Below are 26,909 nucleotides of genomic sequence, written 5' to 3'. Positions count from 1 at the left end.
ATGTAGGCATAGAGTTCATATCAATGAAACTATGAGAATATTCTATTAGATAGTGAAGAAACCTACAACTTGCAGTCAAACTATTATCAAGAATGGTAATGAGTTTGTGACTTGTGAGAAAGCTATGACGAAAATAGATTCCATGAAATGGTTAAAGGCCATATATAGACTCAAATGTTTTAGATGATTAAAGGCCATAAAACAGAATTAATGTTTTGATGACAAAATTGGAATTTTGTTGATTTGCAAGAAATAGATTAACACCTATTGGTTGCAAATTGGTTTGGAGGATAAAAACTATCAAACATGGAAATGTGTCTTCACACAAAGCTAGATTAGTTTCTAAAGGTTACAAGCAAATTCACGACATGGATTGTGTTGAAACCTCATGCAAAATCGTAATGCTCAAGTCTATAAATCAAGCAATAAATTGTGTAGATACCTACTTTTGTTCCCATTCCCGAAAGGGAAGGTTCGATGATGAGAACATAAATCTCCACTTGGCAACGCATCTCCTATAAAAAACGAATCTCGATCACCCTTTTCATTTCACCCGAACCTGCTATTTATAGAAACCTGCTAAAAATAGTAACTTTCGTAATAGGTAGTTGTTAAAAGTGGCAAGTCATAAAAGATAGAAACCTGTCAGAATTAGGTGTTGCACTCCAACATAAATTCTAAAAGAGATAGAATTTACAAGAGGAATCCTGTTCCTAGTATAAATCGAAAATAAGAGTTACGTATTAATTAAAATCCTAACGAACCTAGAGTTCGTAACGGGCCCAGACGCATTCCGTCATAAAGTTAATACGCACTAAAAGACTCGGATAAGTCTCAAACACTCCGGATTCTAAGAGTCCAAATCTGACAAAGAACTCGGCCCAAACATCATTTTCAACGCCCAGCCCTAGGCGCTGATATTGCTTGGATCCCATATCCAAAGCCCAGAGCTTGGCGCCGAAATCTTTAACGCCCAGCCCTAGGCGCTGAAAATACCTGGGTACGTGTTCTCTCCTAATTCTTCTTAGATTAGAGCTCTACAATTCTATCTTTCCACGAACTCTTCCCTATAAATACAGCCCCAAATTCGACGTGAACACAACACATAATTCATATTATGAGTATTGACTCCAACCCCTAAGCCTAAGCCTCACGCTGCGAAATTGATCCTGCGTTTTGTCGCAATCGATCCAAAAATCAAACAGAACGTATCCTGTCCCTTGTAGTTGAAGAATTAAGCCCGGAAACTTGAGATTCGTTAAATAAAAGGAGAAATAGCAAAGCCGAGGTGGTTAGTTTTCTAAGAACCGTGACGCACATCTCAAGGGTGCATCGTAATGTCCCTTCGCATGATTTAATTGCTTTCCTCGCCCTTTTATAAATTGTTAAACTATTAAATCTGATTGTTCTATCACGCCTATAATAAAGATAATATTTTGGGAAATTGAACAATCATGCTAGGTCCCTTAAATCAATCTAAACAAGCTAATCACGATCGATCTAGTATTATGTGTTGCATATTGATAAAATCAATTCAGATTAGTTTAGTAGTTAACGCATGTCCCTTCAATTATTTATGCTAAGCTAGTAAGGATATCCTGCCTCTGGAGTTATCGAAGAGAGAGTACTCCTCTCGGTAGTTACAGTCCCCCGAACCCTCAATTTCTACCTTGCGGGTGTACGTTGAGAGATCCCCACACCAGGGATCACAAGGGAACATATGGCCGTCGTGGTCAAACATAATTGCACTCCCTTTATGTCACGATAACCGGGTTTTGTCAGTTTTTCTCATTGTCGTTAAAAACTGAATGGCGACTCCTATAATACTAGTCAATTAGGTGTAAACTCACAGGAAATCCAATTACACTTGATTTGACAAAAAGAAAAGTCACGCCCACGAGGGACGAGGTCACGCATTAGCCTCGTGCTTTTTCGACCCCCTCACAGTGGCGACTCCACTGGGGATAGTGAAGGAAATACTCGTGCTCGTAGGTAACCAAAATAGCCGAAGGGTGAAACGATCCTACCCCGCGTTTATTTCCCCATCAAGTTGGGACGACCTGAAAATCAGCATATTAATGTGAACGGGCAGAACCGCATAACAAATCTTGGCTCCCTTAGGGAGTTGGGACTAAGGATACCCATCGCCAACCGGGGGGTGCATACGCTTCGAATGTTGTCCACTCGGCACTTTCGCTAGTAGTACACCCGTCCCAAACCCAATCGCTCGCCCACTAGGTCCCTCTCATTGGTGCATGCCCCCTTGGCTTACATCGTGATTGGCCTCTTGGGCGAAATTCGTCTGTTGAAGGCACTACATCGACCGGGGCATGTGTTGGATCTGCGATAGAAGCGGTACCAAGCCGGCGCAAATACTACCCATAGAAGCCTATCATAAACTACATGACATATTATTATTTTGCCTCATGGTGTAATGTTAGTTATGTGTAGCGAATTACGTGATTGTGTTATGATTGTGTGTGACAAATAATGCTAGAAAACCAACGACCTTAAAAATTGCCCAAACATTCATAAACCAATTGGCCGAAGAGTTATACCAAGATACGTGTTCCGCAACCCCGAACGATCGCCACAAAAATAAGCGACGCTCAGGAGGGCCCGTAACGAATCCCACAACGCTGCACAACGCGTAAAGGACGTTATTAGGCAAGCACGAAAAATTAAGTCGCATATACAAAAAAAATATACGCGAACAGAATACGAGTACCAGTCAGGGACGCATTTTCAGCGCCCCTGGCTGGGCGCCAAATATTCTTATGCCCACCGCTGGGCGTTGAAGTCGCTGCCTGGCCTTTTGGTCAGGCACAGTAGCCTCGGTGCCCGCGCATAAAAAAAATACGTAGCAGTAAAAGAAAATTCGTGAAAATTGCTGCAAGGGCGTACGAAAAGGCACTCAATTCTAAGAACGACTTATAAAATAAACAACTCTTTGTGTCGTCATTAGGCCTCCTATGACGACAATGTTCGGCATCAAAACCGAGCATGCTAATTAAAATAACCTTGAATGTCACAATGGGCAAAAAAATTCGAAAAATGATGTTTAAATAAAGTTTTCAAGGAAAAATAATGTTCGAATAAAAAATAAGTAAATCCGAGTCTAGACTAGGCTATGCTGAAGTACAATCTAAATCCTAAGTCTTAGTTGTCTTATCCATAGAATCGGTCCTAATGCTTGGTGTCGTTATGCAAGTTAAAAGGTTAAACCATATTGAGTCTCCCTTCTTAACATTTAAATCAATAAGCACTCATATGTAATTGCCATCCCTTGCTAAGAATCTACGGCCTCAATACTCTCTCTCACCAATAAAAAGAATATATTATAGTATTTGCAAAATGGAAACAGTCAAATTCTGAAAATCATTCCCCCATAGTCGCAAAACCCCCAAAGTGAACCTAAGGTGTCAATACCATTAGAAAAAATTAATGGCCTCAAGGCTTATGATCACATTGGGTCACGACTATCATAGTCCTCTCGAGCCACTCGCTCCTTGAAATACTCTTAAGTACGGACTAAAAGATTTTCCATGAATGCAACATGACCAACCATGAAAATACCCAAATCGGCATACCATAAGGCTACCATTGGGGTAAAGCAATACACACTAAGAGGGAAGCCGCACTAATGATTCTAGTCTTGCAAAAATAAAAATTCGATCTCCCCAACTAACTACCTTGCCAACATTAAGCAAAATGGCGCATGACAAATGAACACCCAAGGGTTTAAATCTAAAGTGTAAACCAACGAAAGTTATGGTCCAATTAGCCTAAGTCTGAAAGTTGCTTGGTCAAGTATTTTAGGCTTACGCCACGTCATTATTTTGAGTCTAGGCCACCTTCTTGTATTTATACACGGGTTATAATCAGAAAAATTAATGAAAGTTCGAGTCTAAATCACAACTTCCAATTAAATCCCAGAAACTGGAATCTGAAAAGAAGCAAAAAAATATTATTTTCGATGTAATTCTTTCGTTAAATTTCAATAAGGTAAAAATAACATTTTGAATCTACGTTATTTGCACATTTTAAGAAACGACTAAATACGCTTGCAAAGTAAGACAAATTAAAGGTCCATCCTAGGCCTACTAAAATTAAAGGTCCACCCTAGGCCTACTAAAATTAAAGGTCCACTATAGGCCTACCAAACAAGGCTCACTCAGTCTCGCCTCGTGACTCAAAGACCACAACCATCCACCTTTTAGCCCAAATAAAAAGGGGGAGAAATCCCAAGCAAAAAAGAGAAAAAAGAGGAAAAGAAAAGGGGTAGAGCGAAAAGAGCGAGCCATGGAATACTTATCCCGTACCTCCCAAAGTGCGGAATTTACCCAAGAAGACGAAGGAAAAGAATTGAGTCAACCAATCCAAATCATGCCACAAAAACTACATAAAGTTCTACGATGTCTACCCTTTCCAGTCCTTATGTTCTTAGACGCCTTCGCTTTGGGGGCCCCTGTTCAGCTCATTTAACCCATCCATGTTCTCATTGCCATTACCCAAGAAACCATTACCTAGACTCTTGTTCCTGAACTTGTTGTCAATTGCAAACCACGCACGGTCATTGACACGTGCGTCATACCCATTATTTCCAAAGCCCAAACCTGCTCTTGCACCACCATTAGCATAATGACCATATCACTTGTATGAATACATCCTGTTGATATACCCTTGAGCCGTCCCCATGCTACTCATTGAACTTGGTTGATGTAAACTCATGACACTAGCTTGAGGCTGCAAATTGTGAGCCCTAGCAGATGTAATCCTCATGCTTGACCAATACCTATACAAATTATCCTATCGCATTCAACCCATCTTTCAAACCGTCTTGAGTCACGAGTAAAAAAAGAAGACAAATGAAAAGTACAAAAAAATAATAAATAATAAAAAAGCAAACTTTGCAAAGCGCCTTTTAAAGTACGTCTAAAAAGAAAAAGAAGCATTTAGCGCACCAAAAAAGACTTGCCCAGAAATCATTTTCAGTGCCCACAGCTGGGCGCCGAAATCTTTAACGCCCCAGACTTGGCGCTGAATCTCTCTGCTCGCCAAATTTTGTCCAGAAGTGCTCGTCATTTTATCCGCACATACACGAAACAATAACGAACACTTGGAGGGGTACAACACGTATTCAGATATACACATAAAAAGATTTTCGTGCAAATACATGTACTTAAAAAATAAAACGAATTTTTTAGCTTACGGCAAAGCAGCAGATTAATAAACTTCACTTATTCTACCGTTTCAAATAATATGTTTCCACCTCAGAATGTACTTGTTTAAAATCGGCATTCTAAGAAACCATTTTCTGGCTAAGAACTACGCAAGACCTGATTCCAAATTAAATCTATTTAAGGCGGATACGTAGGCAATCCATGATTCGGTCCAATTAATTTGCAAAAATGTTAAAGCCTATAGAATAACAAGAATAAGAAATAGAGTCCCTTATTGAAATTTAATTACTTGCAACCCAAGTCGAAAGAAAAAATTTAAGTCAAAGGAAGAATCCAAGTCATCAAGATGCCAAAATGAGCACACATCGAAAAATAATAAGGGCACGTACCCTTGCCAGAAGGAGCACTCACACTCCTAGGCACTTAGCCAATACTCAAAAGATCGCTTTGCCTCTATTAAATGGGGGCTAGAGCGAGCGTCCATGACCTCTAAAGTACTCGACTTGACCCTCCCTAAAGCAAACTAACTCACTTAAAGACCTTCTTTCACCACTAGACATAGTCGTTCGCTTAAAGACCTTCTTTCACCACTAGACACAGTCATAATCGCCAACAAGTAGTAAAGGCAGTAAGCTTGCAATAAAGAGGATTGTTATACGGCGTCGCCCCATCGTTCCTTCGAACTCAGGGCACCAATTCATGGTAATTCAAATGCTTGCGAATCCCCTTTGAAAAAAAATCAGACATTGCCAATAGGACTTGGCACTTAACCAAGGCTCACCCTACTTAGACATATGACACGGGCATCTAAAATCGAAATCAGAAAGCATCATTAATGAGAAGACATAACAGCAACTGAGGGCTAAAAATTGAAATGAAAGAGCTAGGGAAAGAACTAAGTATACCTTGACCTTTTGTGCAGACATACACCAAGTACATCTAAGTCAATTTGAAAACGGTTCATTATTCCCGCAATTCTGGAAAAGATGGCCCTAAAATCCTAAAACATGTGCCACACGGGCACAAGTAATACCTTGACGCCTGCACCCTGGCTTCCAGCAAATCCTTAGACAGCATTCCAAAAATTGTAACAGTATTTTGATTCACTCATGTAATCCTGTACGAACCCTTTTATAAGTCAACTTACTTAGGACACCTCGGATTGTACACAACAGGACTCGGATTTCAAATAATTTTCAAAGATTTCTTCGGACATAATAAAGTGTCGTTGGTTTAAGCCAAGTATGCGTTTATCTCGATGTTGCAAGTGAGTCAAAAAGATTTCTAAATATGATTATGGGTAAATAAAGGCACCTAGCTTTTGGTCAAGGCACACTTCAACATGTGACTACCTTGACCATAGGCAATGTCGCACAATACGACATTTACAAAAGAAGTAGCAAATCTGTTGATTCTGAGTTTTGATGATGACAACGCAAACTTCCTAATCGCTGGTTAAGTGTGTTTTTGTATTGCTAAGTTAGGGAGTGCCTGAGTAGGACAAACTAAGCATGTGGAACAAACACTAAGCAATGCAGGGAATTCCTTACGAATCGATCAATTCTGCAAATGAAGGCTGTTCCCAAGACAGCTGTTCCCAAGAGAGCTGTTCCCAAGACGGCTGTTCCCAAGATGGCTGTTCCCAAGATAGCTGTTCCCAAGCCGGCTATTCCCAAGATGGCTGTTCCCAAGACGGCTGTTCCAAAGACGGCTGTTCCCAAGATGGATGTTCCCAAGACAGCTGTTCCCGAGATGGCTGTTCCCAAGACAGCTGTTCCCAAAGACGGCTGTTCCTAAAGAAGGTTGATCCTTAACGGCTGATCCTAAGCAAGTTATTAAGGTGTTCCTCATATATTATAAGGATCATCAATGTTCCGGAGAAGGAACAATGCATGAAGCGTTCAAGCGAAGCTTCAAAAGGTGCCAACATAGAACCTACAACATATGAGTTTATGTTTAGATTTTATGTAAGTATTTTAATAACGTTTATGCATAATATGGAACAAAAGGAACACGTGTGTTTTAATACGTTTGAGAAAATAGTTTTTGTAAATAAAATAAAGTTTTATAAAGGAAAAATCTTTTGGAAAATAAATAAAACGATTTTAAGAAAATCAACATTGGATTCTGATTTAGAATTCCTTGTTTTCCAAGAAAAGGTTTTTACTCGTTCCTAAAACTACTCCCACTATTTTCTCTAAAATTGAACGTGTTAAAAGTGGTTTGAAGAAGTCTCCCTGTTTCTCTCAATCAACGTGCACGTTACTGCTCCCAGTAACTGTTAGTGGCCGTTGAGGGGAACATGGAAAACTGACCAAGAAAGTTCCTCTATAAAAGGAAAAGGTTTTTCATTTCTCAAATCACAACTGACAACGCACAATATTTCTAAAAGAGCTTAAGAGTTTTTTTTATCAAAAGTCAGTTTACAAAAGAGCGTGTTCCTAGAGTTTCTTTATTGTACATAAGCTTTATTAAATACTAGAGTTTTCATAATTCGAGTTGTAATTGTGGGGTTAAGGATCAAGTGATCCTTGAGTTTTGAGTGTAAGGGTTGAGTGATCCTTAAAGTGACTTAGAGTCAAGTCAGCGAAAGAGTGTGAAAGGAGCAAGCACAGTAATCAACGGGGATTGCTGTGAGGAACTCGTGTTCAAGTGGAACTCGAGTTATTGAGTGTGTTGTATTCGAGCGATTACAATATATAAAAGAGTTTGAGGTTTTCGTTTCTTGATAAGGATCAAGAAGTTTCCACACTTTTCACATTCTTCGTCTTAATTTGTTAGCTGTTCCTTTAATTTCTAAATTCCGCAAAGGAACACCCTAAGTTCAACGAAACAATTCACCCCCCCCCCCCTCTTGTCAGTGTTCCTACTGGAATATCAATTGGTATCAGAGCAGGATCTCACAAAAATACAGGAAACCCTGTTGAGAAAAAGTTCTTGGAAAGTATGAACACTCACGAAAAACTCGAAGAAGGTTATTCAACTCAAAGACCTCCAATGTTCAACGGAAAATTCTATACGTATTGGAAGAACAGAATGGAGATTTTTATCAAGGCAGAGAACTATCAAGTTTGGCGAGTCATAGAAGTCGGTAACTTCGAGGTAACAAAAACCAATGCTGAAAATAAGGTAGTTCCTAAACCTATTTCTGAATTTGTGAAAGAAGATTTTGAAAAATATGAAATCAATGCTATGGCTGTTAAGATTTTGCATTGCGGCCTTGGACCTCATGAACACAATAGAGTTATGGGGTGCAAGAGCACAAAGCAAATTTGGGATCTCCTTTAAGTAACACATGAAGGAACAAATGAGGTCAAACGTTCTAAAATTGATTTACTGATGTCTAAATATGAACGTTTTGAAATGCATCCACAAGAAACAATTCAGGAAATGTTTACTCGTTTCACTAACATTACTAATGAACTTGTTTCCCTTGGAAGAATTATTCCCTCTGATGAACAGGTTAGGAAAATTCTAAGGAGCATGCCTCAAGATGATCGATGGAGAACCAAGGTCACTACATTGTTTGAAACCAAGGATTTCACCAAATTCAACATTGAGCAACTGGCAGGATCCTTAATGACACATGAACTACATCTAGGATCAGCTGTTCCTGAGAATCCCAAGAACCGAGGTCTTGCTCTTAAGGCTGAGGAACTGGAGGATTCAGAACCGGATGAAGAAGAGGCTGCTACTTTGGTCAGAAGGATGAAAAGATTATACAGAAACCTCAGACCGGGAAATCAAAAAAGAAGGAACTCCGGAAGAAGAACAATTGGTTCCATATCCGACCAAGGATGCTTCAAGTGCGGTGATCCAGACCATCAAATCCGGGAGTGCCCTCAGCGGGAATATGAAAAAGGAAAAGGAAAGGATCAGCTCAAAGAAAGATTCAACAAACCCACCTTCTCCAAACCCAAAAAGGCAATGATTGCAGCATGGGGAGACGTTTCAGACTCGGAGGACGATGATGACCAACCAGAAAAAGAAACTGCCAACCTATGCCTCATGGCAAAGATTGATGGAACAGTGCAAGATCCATCAAACGAGGTAAATCCCACAATCTCTCAATCTTTGTCTAATAATAGGTTAATTGAATCACCGATTGAAACTCTAGTTATTTTTTAAAAGCTTAGTGCAGTAAAGGAACAAAGTAATAAGGCATTGGAGCCCAATAAAGATCATATGACCTACCTAAATAATGTTAGATATGAGGTACAAGGTAGGTTCTTGGAATTGCCTGACAGGAACAACTCTCTCCAAGACTCTCTTGGAAGAGTTAAAAATGCACATACTATTCTTGATGAAACTGATAATATTGATAAAGTTCAGAAACAAGAGGATTTCGAACTTGGTTTGATTCACTTTACAGATGAGAATAAAAGGATAGATGAACCAGTTATTCAAGAAATCAAAGCGAATCAGGGAGTTCCTGTGCAAGAGGAACAAGCAGAAAATCAAGGTGTTCCTGTGCAATAGGAACAAGCAGAAAATCAAGGTGTTCCTATGCAAGAGGAACAAGCAGAAAATCAAGGTGTCCTTGTGCAAAAGGAACAAGTAGAAAATAATCTGGGAGTTCATGTTCAAGAGGAACAAGCTAATCAGGAGGTTCCTATCCGAGAGGAACACGCAGAAAATAATGGAGTCTCCGTTCAAGAGGAACAAGAGGAACTCAAATGGATGTTCAGGAACAAGCTTGATGAACATTGAACAATAGTCAGAAACAAAGCAAGGTTAGTCGTTAAACGCCATAATCAACAGGTGGGCACTAATTTCAAAGAAACATTTGATCCAGTTGATAGATTAAAAACTATAAGAACCTTAATTGTTTTTGCAGCCTTTACGGAAATTAAGTTGTACCAAATGGACGTCAAAATTGCTTCCCTAAACGAATATTTAGAAGATGACGTCTATGTGGAACAACCTCCCGATTCTAAACATCCTGAATTCCCAAACCACATCTATAAGCTTGACAAAGCTCATTATGAGTTAAAGAAAGCTACTAGATCGTGGTACGAAATATTATCTGAATTTCTTCTGAAAAATAATTTCAAACGAAAAATTTTATTTTTAAAATCAAAAGGAACTGACTCACTAGTTGTACAAATTTACGTTGACAATATACTATTTGGTGCAACTAATGAGAGTATGTGCAAGGATCCTACAAAGTAAACAAGTAGAGAGAACCACGAGAAAATGAGACTGGAACTGGGAACGATCAAGTTAAGATTAAGTAAGCAGGAAGATCCTCTCAAGGTATAACTTTAATATGAAATGCATTACTTTAATATATATTCATAATTTTACGTGCGAAAGCATAGCTGAAGTTTACCATCGTTAAGGATCAACCTACATAATGAAAGTGCATAATACTTGATAAATTAAATAAACCAATAATACGAGATGCAAAAATAAGTTGTTCCACAATTAGGTTAATCGTTAAAATTTTCCTGAATTCTCTCCAAGATTTCTTTACATTCAGTTATCATTTTCTATCTTTTTATTTTTTATTTTTTCTTCATTCATCCGAAATTCTTTTCTTTTTTTTCTTTCGATTTTTTTTATTTTTTATTTAAATATTATATACCAATCCTCGTACATACAAACCTCTCCAAATCATTCTTTAATCCTCAAATTCTTCTTGTTCCCAACAATTAATAAACTCATGGAAACAATCCCAATGGATCTCAACTACTCAAACCTCACACCAATAAATACACGTTTATCCCCACCTCCTTGTACTTCACTAATAATTTATTCTCCACCTATCCATACCTTTTCACCAACAATGGTGAAAACCAGTAACAACACAAATTTATCTACCAAAAGAAAAAGAAACTCCACATCTCCAATTCCCATGGAAACCTCACCTCTCCAAACACCTGAGAAAACCCACTCACCATCAAAAAATAACCCTTTCGGAACCCTAACCACCCCTATAACGACGAGGAGTCGGTTATCTCCGGCAACAAATCAGCCGATCTCCTCGCCGGCGTCGATCCTCCAAAACCCTAACAACCAGATCTCGTTCGTGGCAACAACACACCAAGAAAACCCTAACCCAAACCCCTTCGCGGTGGCGATAACCCAAAACCCTAACCCACACCGATCTGCGGCGGCTGGACCTCGGCCGAAACGACCACGGCTGTCGACAACCGCAGCCCGCGTCGCTCCTACTGGGTTCGAAACCGGGTCTACCGGAAAAGAGTCGACGGTGAAAGGGAAGATACAAAGGAACGCCAGGTCTACAATTCCTCTTTCAAGAACCGCCAAAACAATCGAGGAGGGGGCTGAGAGCTCGGTCTCTAGAGGAGACGAGTCTGATTCACATGCTTCAAGGGAAGACGGAGCACCGGTTCGTGGCCGACACACCACCGGCCGACAACGTAGGGGAGGACGAAGCGCTGCTGCAAGGGGAGGGCGGCGGCGTTCGGTTTTTGGTTCGGGGGTTGCTCTTGACGATAAGGACAAGGGGAGTGCCTCAACTGAGGGGGAAGAGGGCGACGACCGGTCGCCGGAGGTGGTTTCCGGTGGCCGAAATTTGAGGAGAAAGGTGATTTCAGTTAAGGAAGCCAATTTGGTTGAGGGATTTGCGGTTAACAAGGTATGGTGTGACTCACAGTTTACTGATTTGATTGATTTATTAGAGCATCAAGAATGGATGAATTTATTTTGTGTTGTTGCAAAAAATCCTATTTTTCCTATGGCGATGTGTGAATTTAGAAATAATTTTGCGTTTGAGGATGGAGTTTGCAAAAGTGTTGTGAATGGAACAACCATATCTTCTAATGCTGAATACCTTGCAAAATTATTACTTGTTCCTAATGAAGGATATGACCAATATGTGAAAGGAAAATCGGATACAATTCAAATTGGGGTGATTACTAATGATGTATTTGTTGAATTAATTGGAGGTGATTATACGATAAGTTCTATTACTCATCAAGACTTGTTCCTTTCCCCAACCCAGAAACTCCTGTTTAATATTTTTAGGAGAGGCATTGTTCCTAGATTACACAGAAGAACCTTAGCCAGTTTATATGATGCCTCCCTAATGTATTGTCTAGCTCACAAAATTCCAATAAACTTCCCTGCCCTAATGATTAAACACATGACCCACTGTATTGAAACTAACTGTAAGTTGGGTTATGGATCTTTGATGACTGAGGTGTTTAAAAGCTTTTCTGTTGACCTCAGTGAATATCTTGAAGTAAAAGTAAATTCAGAACAAATTTTACAGCATGATTTGTTATTTTACTTAAAATTGGAGGTTGCGGACGGTAAATTAAACTGGAGGATATCGGATAGTGATGAGGAAGAAGAAGAGTCAGGAGTAATTAAAAAAGTGAGAAAGATGGGGAGGCAGGTAAAAGAGAAAAAGGTGGTAAAGGGTGCTTCAAAACCGCCTCCGAGTGTGAGAAAGAGTCCAAGAATTGCTACCAAAGGACCAACTTTAATTCGTCCTCCTGCTTATGTTGAGATTTCTGGTGATGATGAGGATGATGAGGGGGAACAAGGTGAGAAGGATATTATAAAGGAAAAGGAACAGGCATCCAAACCCATGGATGTTGTTCCTACGCCTAATGTAGCACTTGTTCCTCCACCCACAGCTGTTCCTCTTGGTTTTTCTGGTTTTGGTGGTTTTAGTTCATTTGTTAGCTCCTCTAGTTCTTTGGGATCACAGAAGGATCCCTCCATTTCGGAACTCAAGGAGCAGGTCAGTCAGCTTAAGGAGGGGATGGCTAGAATGATGGTTGTACATGAAGGTTCGGATGCCAGGATCAGTGCGTTACAGACACAGGTGGGTGCCTTAGTTTCAGTGATGAAGGAGTTGGGATCCGGTCTGCATTAGCTCAACGCTCAAGTGACTACGAGCTCCTCCACAATTTTTCGGAAGCTTGAAAACTAAACCCTTCACCCTTAAACCTGATCCGCTACTTTGATTGTTACCTTGGTTTTTTATTTGTTTGGAACAATTTTTTTCTCTATTTTCTTTTTTATGTAACCCTTAGTTTGGGTGACATCATCATTATTTTTATTTTTAGAACATGTGGAACCTAAAGCTTGCATCTCTAAAACTTGGTTGATTTCTTTTGTTATATATTATGATTACAATTAATTATGCATGTTGAGACTTGACATTGAGGCTAACTTAGTTTGCCAAACGTTGATCGTGGGGCGCTATGAATATTATATTTTTGCCTTGTATTTTTTTGTTTTTGTTAATGCCAACAGGGGGAAAGAATGCAAACCTTTTTAACTTGATCTTACCTGTCTCCATGTCCCTCATTGCCTCACTTCTCGATGCTGTAAGTTTTTATTTTTATTTTAAGTTTTCAATTTGTTTCACTTTTAATTTTCCCGTAATTTTTCATTTCTATTTTTTTGTTTTGAAAACTTGTTTAGGATTGCAAATAAGTTTGATTTTTTTGGTAAAAGTTTGCTTATGTTGTCATCACCAAAAAGGGGGAATATTGTTGATTCTGAGTTTTGATGATAACAACGCAAACTTCCTAATCGTTGGTTAAGTGTGTTTTTGTATTGCTAAGTTAGGGAGTGCCTGAGTAGGACAAACTACGCATGTGGAACAAACACTAAGGAATGCAGGGAATTCCTAACGAATCGATCAAGTCTGCAAATGAAGGCTGTTCCCAAGACAGCTGTTCCCAAGACGGCTGTTCCCAAGACAGCTGTTCCCAAGACGGCTGTTCCCAAGATGGCTGTTACTAAGACGGCTGTTCCCAAGACGGCTGTTCCCAAGATGGCTGTTCCCAAGACAGCTGTTCCCGAGATGGCTGTTCCCAAGACAGCTGTTCCCAAAGACGGCTGTTCCTAAAGAAGGCTGATCCTCAACGGCTGATCCTAAGCAAGTTATTAAGGTGTTCCTCATATATTATAAGGATCATCAATGTTCCGGAGAAGGAACAATGCATGAAGCGTTCAAGCGAAGCGTTCAAGCGAAGCTTCAAAAGGTTCCAACATAGAAGCTACAACATATGAGTTTATGTTTAGATTGTATGTAAGTATTTTAATAACGTTTATGCATAATATGGAACAAAAGGAACACGTGTGTTTTAATACGTTTGAGAAAATAGTTTTTGTAAATAAAATAAAGTTTTATAAAGGAAAAATCTTTTGGAAAATAAATAAAACGATTTTAAGAAAATCAACATTGGATTCTGATTTAGAATTCCTTGTTTTCCAAGAAAAGGTTTTTACTCGTTCCTAAAACTACTCCCACTATTTTCTCTAAAATTGAACGTGTTAAAAGTGGTTTGAAGAAGTCTCCCTGTTTCTCTCAATCAACGTGCACGTTACTGCTCCCAGTAACTGTTAGTGGCCGTTGAGGGGAACATGGGAAACTGACCAAGAAAGTTCCTCTATAAAAGGAAAAGGTTTTTCATTTCTCAAATCACAACTGACAACGCACAATATTTCTAAAAGAGCTTAAGAGTTTTTTATCAAAAGTCAGTTTACAAAAGAGCGTGTTCCTAGAGTTTCTTTATTGTACATAAGCTTTATTAAATACTAGAGTTTTCATAATTCGAGTTGTAATTGTGGGGTTAAGGATCAAGTGATCCTTGAGTTTTGAGTGTAAGGGTTGAGTGATCCTTAAAGTGACTTAGAGTCAAGTCAGCGAGAGAGTGTGAAAGGAGCAAGCACAGTAATCAACGGGGATTGCTGTGAGGAACTCGTGTTCAAGTGGAACTCGAGTTATTGAGTGTGTTGTATTCGAGCGATTACAATATATAAAAGAGTTTGAGGTTTTCGCTTCTTGATAAGGATCAAGAAGTTTCCTCAGTTTTCACATTCTTCGTCTTAATTTGTTAGTTGTTCCTTTAATTTCTAAATTCCGCAAAGGAACACCCTAAGTTCAATGAAACAATTCACCCCCCCCTCTTGTCAGTGTTCTTACTGGAATATCAAAATCACTACTCGAACGTACCTCGCACTAAACGAGTCTGGTTCAAACTATTCATGATCCATGTCACCATGAATGCATAAAAACGTATGCCAAGCATTATAGCACCAAGCCAATCCCGTAGCTACAATTGGGGGTTTGAGGAAAACACTATAAAAATGCTCGAAATGACGATTTTATCGCAAATTCTCGACGCTAATGCTATACACACGTCATAGGGGCACAATCCTAAGGTCAATCGTGTAAAACAAACCTTAGAATGGCTACAACCCCTCCCAAATTCTAAGCACTACTTAGAATATATAAAGTCACCCCACTATCAAGGTTAACTGAAAATCGCGAGTCACCAAAACTCCAATCAAACCACTGCACATAACGCTCGCCCTATAAACACCTGTTACACAGTCTACGTCGTTCCAACGCAAAAGCAAAAGAAAATAAAGGATAAAAAAAAACTGTCAAATTCTGCCCAGAAATCATTTTCAACGCCCAGAGCTGGGTGCCGATATCTTTAACGCCCCAGCCTAGGCGCTGATTCTCTCGGCTTGCCAAATTTGCCCAGGTATAAAAACAAGAAAGAAACATCAATGAATCCTCGCATCGAACGAAGTAATAAGCCGTGCACACCCACGCAGAAGGTGCTACACTTGTTCGAGGACCTGAACGAGGCGTGATGAAGTAGTCCAATGCAAAAGATAATAATGATATCCCAACACCTGGAGAAATGTTCTGATACATGCGGTTAGGCCACACAAGCCTACGTCGCACCATAAGTTCAACCATCCCACTGTACAAGTCTAAAAAAAAAAGAGTAAGGCATATTGCACTAATGCGGGCACGACCAAAGAGCATGTGTAAAAGAGGCAAAGACTACTTATCCCCAAATTCAAAATGCAAGCAACACGACTTCTACATTAAGGATTAAAGGTAGCAAAATATTACCTACCACGGAAGGGATAGCTCGCACCTACACGAGCGGAACCCCAAGGCATCTTTCTCGAAAGAACCTACAAAAATCGTACGCCAAAAGGAAGCATCCCAACATGCATACTTGGGGGCTCCGCAAGCATCCCAAAATGCAAGCTACGAAACAACCATAACAAAATAAAAAAATCTCGAAGCAAATGTTTGAACAATCGAAAGGGCACGATGTTTGAGCCCACTTCATGAATGGGCCTGAACCCTACCAAAGCTTCTAAGGAAACTATTCAAAATCAGTCATTGCTCAAAAAAAATGATTCAAGCAAACTGATTAATGGACCGCACACAACGGCCATTCTATGAACGCTCGTTCGCACACACATATCATCATTGTAAATATCGAACATTCGCGAACGCGTTCCAAAGAAAAAATATATACGAGCGATCAAAAACATGCGCCTCAAGGTATGTTCCCCGGGCCATATAGACTCGCCCAACTATTGCAATAACTGCACGCCTTAAGAGCGACAGTTCCTTTAAATAAGCGCCCCAAAGCGACAAACACCGTAGTCCACCAATCGGCTACGGCTTCTCGAGAAATCATCACGATCACTCAACTCATTGTGATCTCTAATAAAATTCTACGTTCCAAAAAAAAAAAAAAAACAAAAGAGAAGAGAATACGTAGAATCTCCAAGTGAAATAAGCGAGCGGAAAAGAGGCAGATCTGCCCAATAATCAACCCCGATGCCAAATCCCACGCCTGACTATGGGCGTTGAAGATTAATCCCACAATCGTTCTAAGCTAAGAAATGGCGAACGAATAAGGAAATAATAAACACCGTTGGTCCACTATTAGGCTACGGTTTCTCGAGAAATAATTATTCACCAATCAACGGTGATCTCAAATGAACGGTTCGTTCCCAAAAAAAAAAGAGTCTCTAGACGAAAAGAAAAAAAGAAAACGAACGAACAAGAGGCCAATTGTGTCATCAAGAAACCTCGCCAGAAATTATTTTCAACGCCCAGCGCTGGGCGCCGAAATATTTAACGCCCAGGCATGGGCGCCGAAAATGAGCCCAGACCCAAAAAAGGCTCTGACTTCTATAGGGCCCTGCCGTAGCTATTCGACTCGAAAATTGCCGATTTCTTTACTAAAGTCGCACCTCACGGCTTTGTTAAGAGTAGCACACCACTACAAAGATCGCTCGCACATACGAGCACAATCCCAAACATGATCAAGGACATCACAAAATGCGTATCCCCAAGGAACCTCTTTGACAAGAAATGACCATCAAGCACGAATGCTTGGGGGCTCGAAAGAAAATATATATTTCAAAAGAGAGTATGCAAAGTTAAAACAATATTCCCAGACTACGCTGTACGAAGTCCCGTGTTTGGATAACCTCAAAAGATAAAAACGGATTACGACCTCAAGACAAAGGTCGTCGTTGATACTTATACATAGTCCCCAAATCAAGGACCCAAGTAGTGGCAAAATTGAGCCGTAAAGACTAGCTCAAAACCATGAAAGATGATGACCACGAGACAATGGTCCGTCTAAGCACGTTGTCAACCCACACTCAGGTTGCAACTAAAACCGAGCATCCCTCGAAAGAAAATAAATTCTTCAAAAAACAAAAACAGACTCGCCCACCTTCAGCGGGCGGGGTCCGCGTCACTAACCGCGCAGGTCCTAAGTTTTCGAAAAATAAAATCTACAAATTGAAAATAGGCTCGCCATCTTTAACCGGCGGGGTCTACGTCACAAACCGCGTAGGTCCTTATTTTCAAAAAAAAGCAAACAAACTTCAAAACAGATTCGTCCACTTCTTTCGGACGGGGCGTCCACCCTTAGCGGACAGGCTCGCCATCTTTAGCCGGCGGGGTCTGCGCCACTAACCGCGCAGGTCCTTAGTCGCTGCAGTGATAGCTTTTTCTGGTTTTCCCTTTTCCAAAAATTAAAGGATTGGTTTTCCGTTTTTCCAAAAAAGAGCGATGTGAGTAGTTTTCCTTTTTTCCAAAAATTAAAGGATTGGTTTTCCGTTTTTTCCAAAAAAGAGCGATGTGAGTAGTTTTCCTTTTTTCCAAAAATTAAAGGATTGTTTTTCCGTTTTTTCCAAAAAAAGCGATGTGAGTAGTTTTCCTTTTTTCCAAAAATTAAAGGATCGGTTTTTTCGTTTTTTCCAAAAAAGAACGATGTGCTGGATTTTCCTTCGTTTTACGTCCCTGAAAATGAGAATCTTTGAAAACATTTTTACCCCGTGATTGGGCTTGGCCAGGCCCAATTACACTTTATAGCTTTGATTTCGAAAACATCTGTAGCTACTCCCAATGACAAAGTGAAGGAGTTTCTACGCCTCTTTAGATACTTCCAATGACAAAGTGAGGGAGTTTCTATACTATCCGTTGACAAATCCCAATGACACGTGAGGGATATGTCGACACTTCAAGTGATGACCCTTAAGTAAAATGTTATCACTCGGGGGCTCGTGAGACCCTCGCAAAACAAGTCACCTACACTATGGCTTGTGTGACGCTCTCCGTCCAGTACTTTGACCATCGTCTCATCCCGAGACTCAGTCAAAGTGGGGGCTAACTGTAGACACCTACTTTTGTCCCCATTCCCGAAAGGGAAGGTTCGATGATGAGAACATAAATCTCCACTTGGCAACGCATCTCCTATAAAATAACGAATCTCGATCACATTTTTCATTTCACTCGAACCTGCTATTTATAGAAACCTGCTAAAAATAGTAACTGCCGTAATAGGTAGTTGTTAAAAGTGGCAAGTCATAAAAGATTGAAACGTGTCAGAATTAGGTGTTGCACTCCAGCATAAATCCTAAAAGAGATAGAATTTGCAAGAGGAATCCTGTTCCTAGTATAAATCGAAAATAAGAGTTACGTATTAATTAAAATCCTAACGAACCTAGAGTTCGTAACGGGCCCAGACGCATTCCGTCATAAAGTTAATACGCACTAAAAGACTTGGATAAGTCTCAAACACTCCGGATTCTAAGAGTCCAAATCTGACAAAGAACTCGGCCCAAACATCATTTTCAACGCCCAGCCCTGGGCGCTGAAATTGCCTGGATCCCATTTTCAACGCCCAGAGCTGGGCGCCGACATCTTTAACGCCCAGCCCTGGGTGCTGAAAATACCTGGGTACGTGTTCTCCCCTAATTCTTCTTGGATTAGAGCTCTACAATTCTATCTTTCCACGAACTCTTCCCTATAAATACAACTCCAAATTCGACGTGAACACAACACACAATTCATATTCTGAGTATTGACTCCAACCCCTAAGCCAAAGCCTCACGCTGCAAAATTGATCCTGCGTTATGTCGCAATCGATCCAAAAATCGAACAGAACGTATCCTGTCCCTTGTAGCTGAAGAATTAAGCCCGAAAACTTGAGATTCGTAAAATAAAAGGAGAAATAGAAAAGCTGAGGTGGTTAGTTTTCTGAGAACCGTGACGCACCTCTCAAGGGTGCATCGTAATGTGTCCCTTCGCATGATTTAATTGCTTTCCTCGCCCTTTTATAAATTGTTAAACTATTAAATCTGATCGTTCTATCACGCCTAATAAAGATAATATTTTGGGAAATTGAACTATCATGCTAGGTCCGTTAAATAAATCTAAACAAGCTAATCACGATCGATCTAGTATTATGTGTTGCATATTGCTAAAATCAATTCAAATTAGTTTAATAGTTAACGCATGTCCCTTCAATTATTTATGCTGAGCTAGTAAGGATATCCTGCCTCTAGAGTTATCGAAGAGAGAGTACTCCTCTCGGTAGTTACAGTCCCCCGAACCCTCAATTTCTACCTTGCGGGTGTACGTTGAGAGATCCCCACACCAGGGATCACAAGGGAACCTATGGCCGTCGTGGTCGAACATAATTGCACTCCCTTTATGTCACGATAACCGGGTTTTGTCAGTTTTTCTCATTGTCGTTAAAAACTGAATGGCGACTCCTATATTACTAGTCAATTGGGTGTAAACTCACAGGAAATCCAATTACACTTGATTTGACAAAAAGAAACGTCACGCCCACGATGGACGAGTTCACGCATTAGCCTCGTGCTTTTTCGACCCCCTCACAAATTGCATATTGGTACATATAGCAATTGGATGACAAAACGTATTCCTCAATCAAATGTTGAAATAAACTATGTACATGACATGTCATAGGATTTGTGGATCTAAATAATGCTTAAAATGAATGCTAGCTTATGAAATTCGGGTATGGATTTAACCAAGCAATTGGGAATTGAAACTGTATTTTAGTGACGTTAATAAGTAATTTAGTTTCATAAAATATAGACGATTCTTATAGGTGTATAAGAATTTTAGTGGGAGTACGTAAAACTTAATTGGTCCTATGTGTATCACACACATATCTCTCTATTGTGAAATAACATTCAAATTCTAATGACTTAGATTTGAAATTAATCATCAATGATGGACCAAGGCGAAACTTAGTACATACTAGGTACTAAGATCTATTTACAAAGATCTTAGAATATTGTTTTGGATTAAGTAATGGCATTTACTAAATCAAACACGAAAGACTTCATTGGAGATATTTGACCCATATGAATAAATCTAAATAATGAGTGTTTAAAATATGTATAAACATTTACTAAGTTAAACATCAAAGAATCTAGATGAGATTCTTAACCTATATTATATGTCAAAGAATTTGGCAGGATTCAGTATTTACTGAAACTAAATTAGCTAAAGTTACATGAATAGAATTCAATTGGGAATTATTCTGCAATAGAATTTATCATTATGATGTAATATAAGGATCGCCAAAAATATATCATATGGCTTTAGGCATAACGAACATATACAAATCTCTTTTGGTCTAAGTAAAGATCAAGTAGATTGAAATCGATCAAGAAAAACTTATGGTACTTGAAAAGGTACATAGGAATAGTTCTTGATTCAAAGAAATGAAGATATACTAATATTGATGCTACACGCATAAACACTAGCAAAGGATCAAGCAAGATCCCTTTGGAGTTAACCATTGGCAAGAACGAGCTATATGCATCGTGGTTTGAAATGGCAACATGGATTGAAAACCATGAGTTGTTGCGTGGGAAATTAAGTATTAATTTCTATGTTCAGAGATATTGATGGAAAGTCTTCCACATGTCTGCTGGCTTGATGGTTCTTCATTGCAAAATGCGTAGAACCACTCTTGAAGCAAGAAAGACTGGATCACAAAATAACCATACTCAAAAGATCATATTATCCTATCTCGAAAGGCATTCAATGAAAAGGATATTAAGATTGGCAAAGCATGATAACTAAATCTATGCAATGAGTGAGAAACAACACTCACGTTATGGCACTGGAAATCAAGCATAGTTTTGAATTCCATTAGTTGTTTTAAAGATGGGTTAGGGGCACATGGTTGTAAAACACTAGGATTGAACATTTATCATATATGAAATGTATTTTCATATTCCATTTAATCTTGGTTTAGTATTAAATGATGAGTCCTTTCAATTTGACAATATATTCAAGATAGACTGCCAGGACCAGTCTTGTGACTAAGGAATGTCTATCAGTGAACTTGAATGTCAAAAGTTGAAAATGGTCCCTGGTCGAAAGTTTTCTATAAAGGTGGACGCATAGAAAACGCTAGACGACTAGAATGCAAGATGACTAGTAGTTCTGTTTCTTGAACTATGTGGACATGGCAATGTCGCAATCATTTGCATAGATACTTACTTGAAAAGATTAGTATCGGACAGACCTATGAAACTTTACTGTAAGAGATGAAAATCTGTCATAAGTAAATTTCATTACATTATTATTACATTATTAGAAACTAATCCTCAATACCTGAGTGATTTGAGATTACTTATTTGAGAATTGGTTACTTTGACGTTATCAAGCGTCGCACCGTAAAAGGAAACTATGACAGCAATGCTCAGGTAATCACCTATCAAACGAAGTCTAACCTCAAGATCACAAGATTGGGATTGTCCTCCCATAAATCAGGATGAGATTCCGAAAGTTGTACAAGGACACTCGGAGAGCTAGAAACTGAAAAATGCATGGTCGTGCTCAAATGAATCATAGGCTATGATTATCTGTTTTTTTGAACAGTTGAACTCTTAAACTGAGAAATACCTCTGGACATAATAAGGAGGACTACTCTTACCTTATGTTCATGAGCATGCATCAAGCGACAGAGGAATTAGGAAATTCACACTTGTCCCTAAGGACAAGTGGGAGACTGAATGAAATAATTACCTTGGTCCAAGTATGCATTTAATGCTAAGTCTAATAAATGCGGTTCAGTATTAATTAACAAGTTAATAAATTCGGTGAGATGAAGTGAACTGAATGCCGAGCTACAGGCCGCTTCAGTTCAAGTGGAATTAATAATATTAATCCACAACTTACTCTTGACTGAACCCGTAGGGTCACACAAATAGTACGTGTGTAGAAACCTACTTTTGTCCCCATTTCCGAAAGGGAAGGTTCGATGATGAGAACATAAAATCTCCACTTGGCAACGCATCTCCTATGAAATAACGAATCTCAATCACCCTTTTCATTTCACCCGAAACCTGCTATTTATAGAAACCCTCTATTTATAGAAACCTGCTATTTATGAAAACCTGCTAAAAATAGTAACTGCCGTAATGGGTAGTTGTTAAAAGTGGCAAGTCATAAAAGATAGAAACCTGTCAGAATTAGGTGTTGCACTCCAACATAAATCCTAAATGAGATAGAAATTGCAAGAGGAATCCTATTCCTAATATGATTCAAAGATAAGAGTTACGTATTAATTATAATTCTAACGAGCCTAGAGTTCGTAACTGGCCCAGACGCATTACGTCATAAAGTTAATACGCGCTAAAAGACTCGGATAAGTCTCAAAGACTCTGTGCTCCACGAGTCCAAATCTGACAAGGAAATAAGGCCCAGACCCTATTTTCAACACCTGGCTCTGGGCGCCGAAATCTTCGGCGCCCAGCCCTGGGCACTGAAAATACCTGGGTACGTGTTCTCTCCTAATTCTTCTTGGATTAGAGCTCTACAATTCTATCTTCCCACGAACTCTTTTCTATTAATATAGCCCCAAATGCGACGTGAAAAGAACACACACAATTCATATTCTGAGTATTGACTCCAACTCCTAAGCCTAAGCCTCACGCTGCGAAATTGATCACGCGTTCTGTCGCAATCGATCCAAAAATCGAACAGAACGTATCGTGTCCCTTATATCTAAAGAATTAAGCCTAGAAACTTGAGATTCGTTAAATAAATGGAGAAATAGCAAAGCCAAAGTGGTTAGTTTTCTGAGAGTCGTGACGCACCTCTCAAGGGTGCGTCGTAATATGTCCCTTCGCATGATTTAATTGCTTTCCTCGCCCTTTTATAAATTGTTAAACTATTAAATCTGATTGTTTTATCACGCCTAATAAAGATAATATTTTTGGAAATTGAACTATCATGCTAGGTCCCTTAAAACAATCTAAATCAGATAATCGCGATCGATCTAGCTAGTATTATGTGTTGCATATTGTTAAAATCAATTCAGATTAGTTTAATAGTTAACGCATGTCCCTTCAATTATTTATGCTGAGCTAGTAAGGATATCCTGCCTCTGGAGTTATCGAAGAGCGAGTACTCCTCTCGGTAGTTACAGTCCCCCGAACCCTCAATCTCTACATTGCGGGTGTATGTTGAGAGATCCCCACACCAGGGATCACAAGGGAACCTATGGCCGTCGTGGTCAAACATAATTGCACTCCCTTTATGTCACGATAACCGGGTTTTGTCAGTTTTTCACATTGTCGTTAAAAACTGAATGGCGACTCCTATATTACTAGTCAATTGCGTGTAAACTCACAGGAAATCCAATTACACTTGATTTGACAAAAAGAAACGTCACACCCACGAGGGACGAGGTCACTCATTAGCCTCGTGCTTTTTCGACCACCTCACAGTGGCGACTCCACTGGGGATAGTGAAGGAAATACTCGTGCTCGTAGGTAATCAAAATAGCCGAAGGGTGAAACGATCCTACCCCGCGTTTATTTCCCCATCAAGTTGGGACGACCTGAAAATCAGCATATTAATGTGAACGGACAGAACCGCATAACGAATCTTGGCTCCCTTAGGGAGTTGGGACTAAGGATACCCATCGCCAACCGGGGGTGCATACGTTTCCAATGTTGTCCACTCGGCACTTTCGCTAGTAGTACACCCGTCCCAAACCCATTCGCTCGCCCACTAGGTCCCTCTCATTGGTGCATGCCCCCTTGGCTTACATCGTGATTGGCCTCTTGGGCGAAATTCGTCTGTTGAAGGCACTACCTCGACCAGGGCATGTGTTGGATCTGCGATAGAAGCGGTACCAAGCCGGCGCAAAGACTACCCATAGAGGCCTATCATAAACTACATGACATATTATTATTTTGCCTCATGATGTAATGTTAGTTATGTGTAGCGAATTATGTGATTGTGTATGACAAATAATGCTAGAAAACCAATGACCTTAAAAATTGTCCAAACACTCATGAATCAATTGGCCAAAGAGTTATACCAAAATACGTGTTCCGCAAACCCGAACGATCGCCACAAAAATAAGCGACGCTCGGGATGGCCCGTAGCGAATCCCACAAACGCTGCACAACGCGTAAAGGACGTTATTAGGCAAGCACGCAAAAACAAAGTCGCATAACCAAAAGATATACGCAAACGAAAGACGAGGACCAGCCAGGGACGCATTTTCAACGCCCCCGGCTGGGCGCCAATATTTCTAACGCCCGAAGCTGGGCGCTGAAGTTGCCAGGGACGCATTTTCAACGCCCTCGGTTGGGCGCCAATATTTATAACGCCCGAAGCTGGGCGCTGAAGTTGCTGCCTGGCCTTTTGGTCAGGCACAACAGCCTCGGTGCTCGCGTAAAAAGATATACTTAGCAAAAAAAAACTTTTCGTAAAAAATTGTTGCAAGGGCGTATGAAAAGGCACTCGATCCTAAAAGCGACTAAAAAAAATATAATAAAAGTAAATAACTCTTTGTGTCGTTGTTAGGCCTCCTACGACGACAATGTTCGGCACCAAAACCGAGAATGCTAATAACTATGAATGTCACACGGGCAAGTGTTTCGAAAATCCAAAGAATGACCAAAAGAAAAACCAAAAGTGTACCAACAAAAGAAAGAGCGAAAAAACCAATAGAGAGAATCAAAAGTCTAGACTAAGTAATGCTTGAAACTTTGAGGCCTAAACTTTAGCTTATCTTATGCATAGGGCTGGTCCTGCCACTTGGTGCCGATCTGAAAATCAAAGGTTAGTGCGTCTCGAAGATACATCACCAACACCAGGTTTAGTGACTCCATGCTCCGTCCGTCATCCCTCATTTCAAGGATCTTCGCTTCCCCAACCTCGATTCGCACCCTCAAACATGTCCATCGAAGAATTGCGAGACCAGATGGCCCAAATGACCCAACTTATGAGCCAACTGAAAATGGAAAACGAAGCCTTAGCAGCTACGCAAGCCAAAAATGACCTCGATAACGAGAAGCGGATTGAAAAAATGGTCCTACAGCAAACCATGGGGAGCAAGTACTTCTCCCTCGATCCTGAACCTTTTCCTGGAAAACTACCAGAAAAGTTTGGTTCTTCTGACTTACCGAAATTCAAAGCCACGGACAATCCCCGTGATCATCTCTTGAGCTTCGTGAATGCCATGAACTTGAAAGGCGTGGACAAGTCCATGTATTTGCCTGCCTTTCCCTTGTCCTTGGAACCTGTGCCGCTCAAATGGTACGACCACCAGGACCCTAAGCTCTTCCCCACTTGGGAAAACTTTGTGAATGTCTTCATCAAGCAATACATGGATTTTCAAGTCACCATGCGCGAGCTGGAAGTCCTCTTCCAAAAGAAAAATGAAGGTTTCACAACCTACTTTGCTAGATGGAGGGACCAGGCGGCCCAACTAATCAATAGGCCTCCCGAAACAGAATTGGTCCAAAAATTCATTGACAACCTGGACCCGGCTTACAGACAACACCTTAGGTACCTGGGCCTTGACACTTTCAAAAGTGTTTATGACGTGGGAATAAAGATCGAGGATGATCTCGCAAAAACAATACAAAGCAACCCGCATACAAAAGCAACACCTACAACAGGGGCAACACATCCCAAGCCCAAGAAGTCCATGCCGTAGAGGAGACTCCCGCCCGAAGAAGCCCTGGAAGATGGGTCCGAGATCGAAAGTATTGAAGGAAATAGTGCCCTTGGTCCAAGTATGCATATAATATCAAGTCTAATAAATGTGGTTCAGTCTTAATTAACAAGTTAAGAATTCAGTGAGATCAAGTGAGCTGAATGCCTAGCTAGAGGCCGCTTCAGTTCAAGTGGAATTAATGATATTAATCCACAGCTTACTCTTGACTGAACCCGTAGGGTCACACAAATAGTACGTAAACGGATCAAGTATTTAATGGCATTAAATACTCCATCTATGGATATTTAGAATCGACGGATCTTGGTTTCAGTGGGAGCTAAGATCATCACAAGCAAGAAATGAATACTCCGGAAACGATGATATTGCTGGAAACGGTAATATGGATCGTATCGGAAATATAAATATTATCCAAGTCGTAGATGTTGCCGGAAATGGAAACTTGGTACGTGTCGGAAAATATTATAGGAAATGGAAATATTACCGAAATCGGAAATATTGACGGAAACGGAAATATTGTCAGAAACGGAAAATATTATCGGAAATGGAAATATTACCGGAATCGGAAATATTGCCGAAAACGAAAATATTGTCAGAATCGGAAATGTTATCGGAATCGGAAATAATTCCGGAAACCGAAATATTA

This window comes from Spinacia oleracea, chromosome 5 (assembly GCF_020520425.1).
Source record: "Spinacia oleracea cultivar Varoflay chromosome 5, BTI_SOV_V1, whole genome shotgun sequence".
Classification (NCBI taxonomy): domain Eukaryota; kingdom Viridiplantae; phylum Streptophyta; class Magnoliopsida; order Caryophyllales; family Amaranthaceae; genus Spinacia; species Spinacia oleracea.
Note: the sequence above shows the minus strand (reverse complement) of the source record.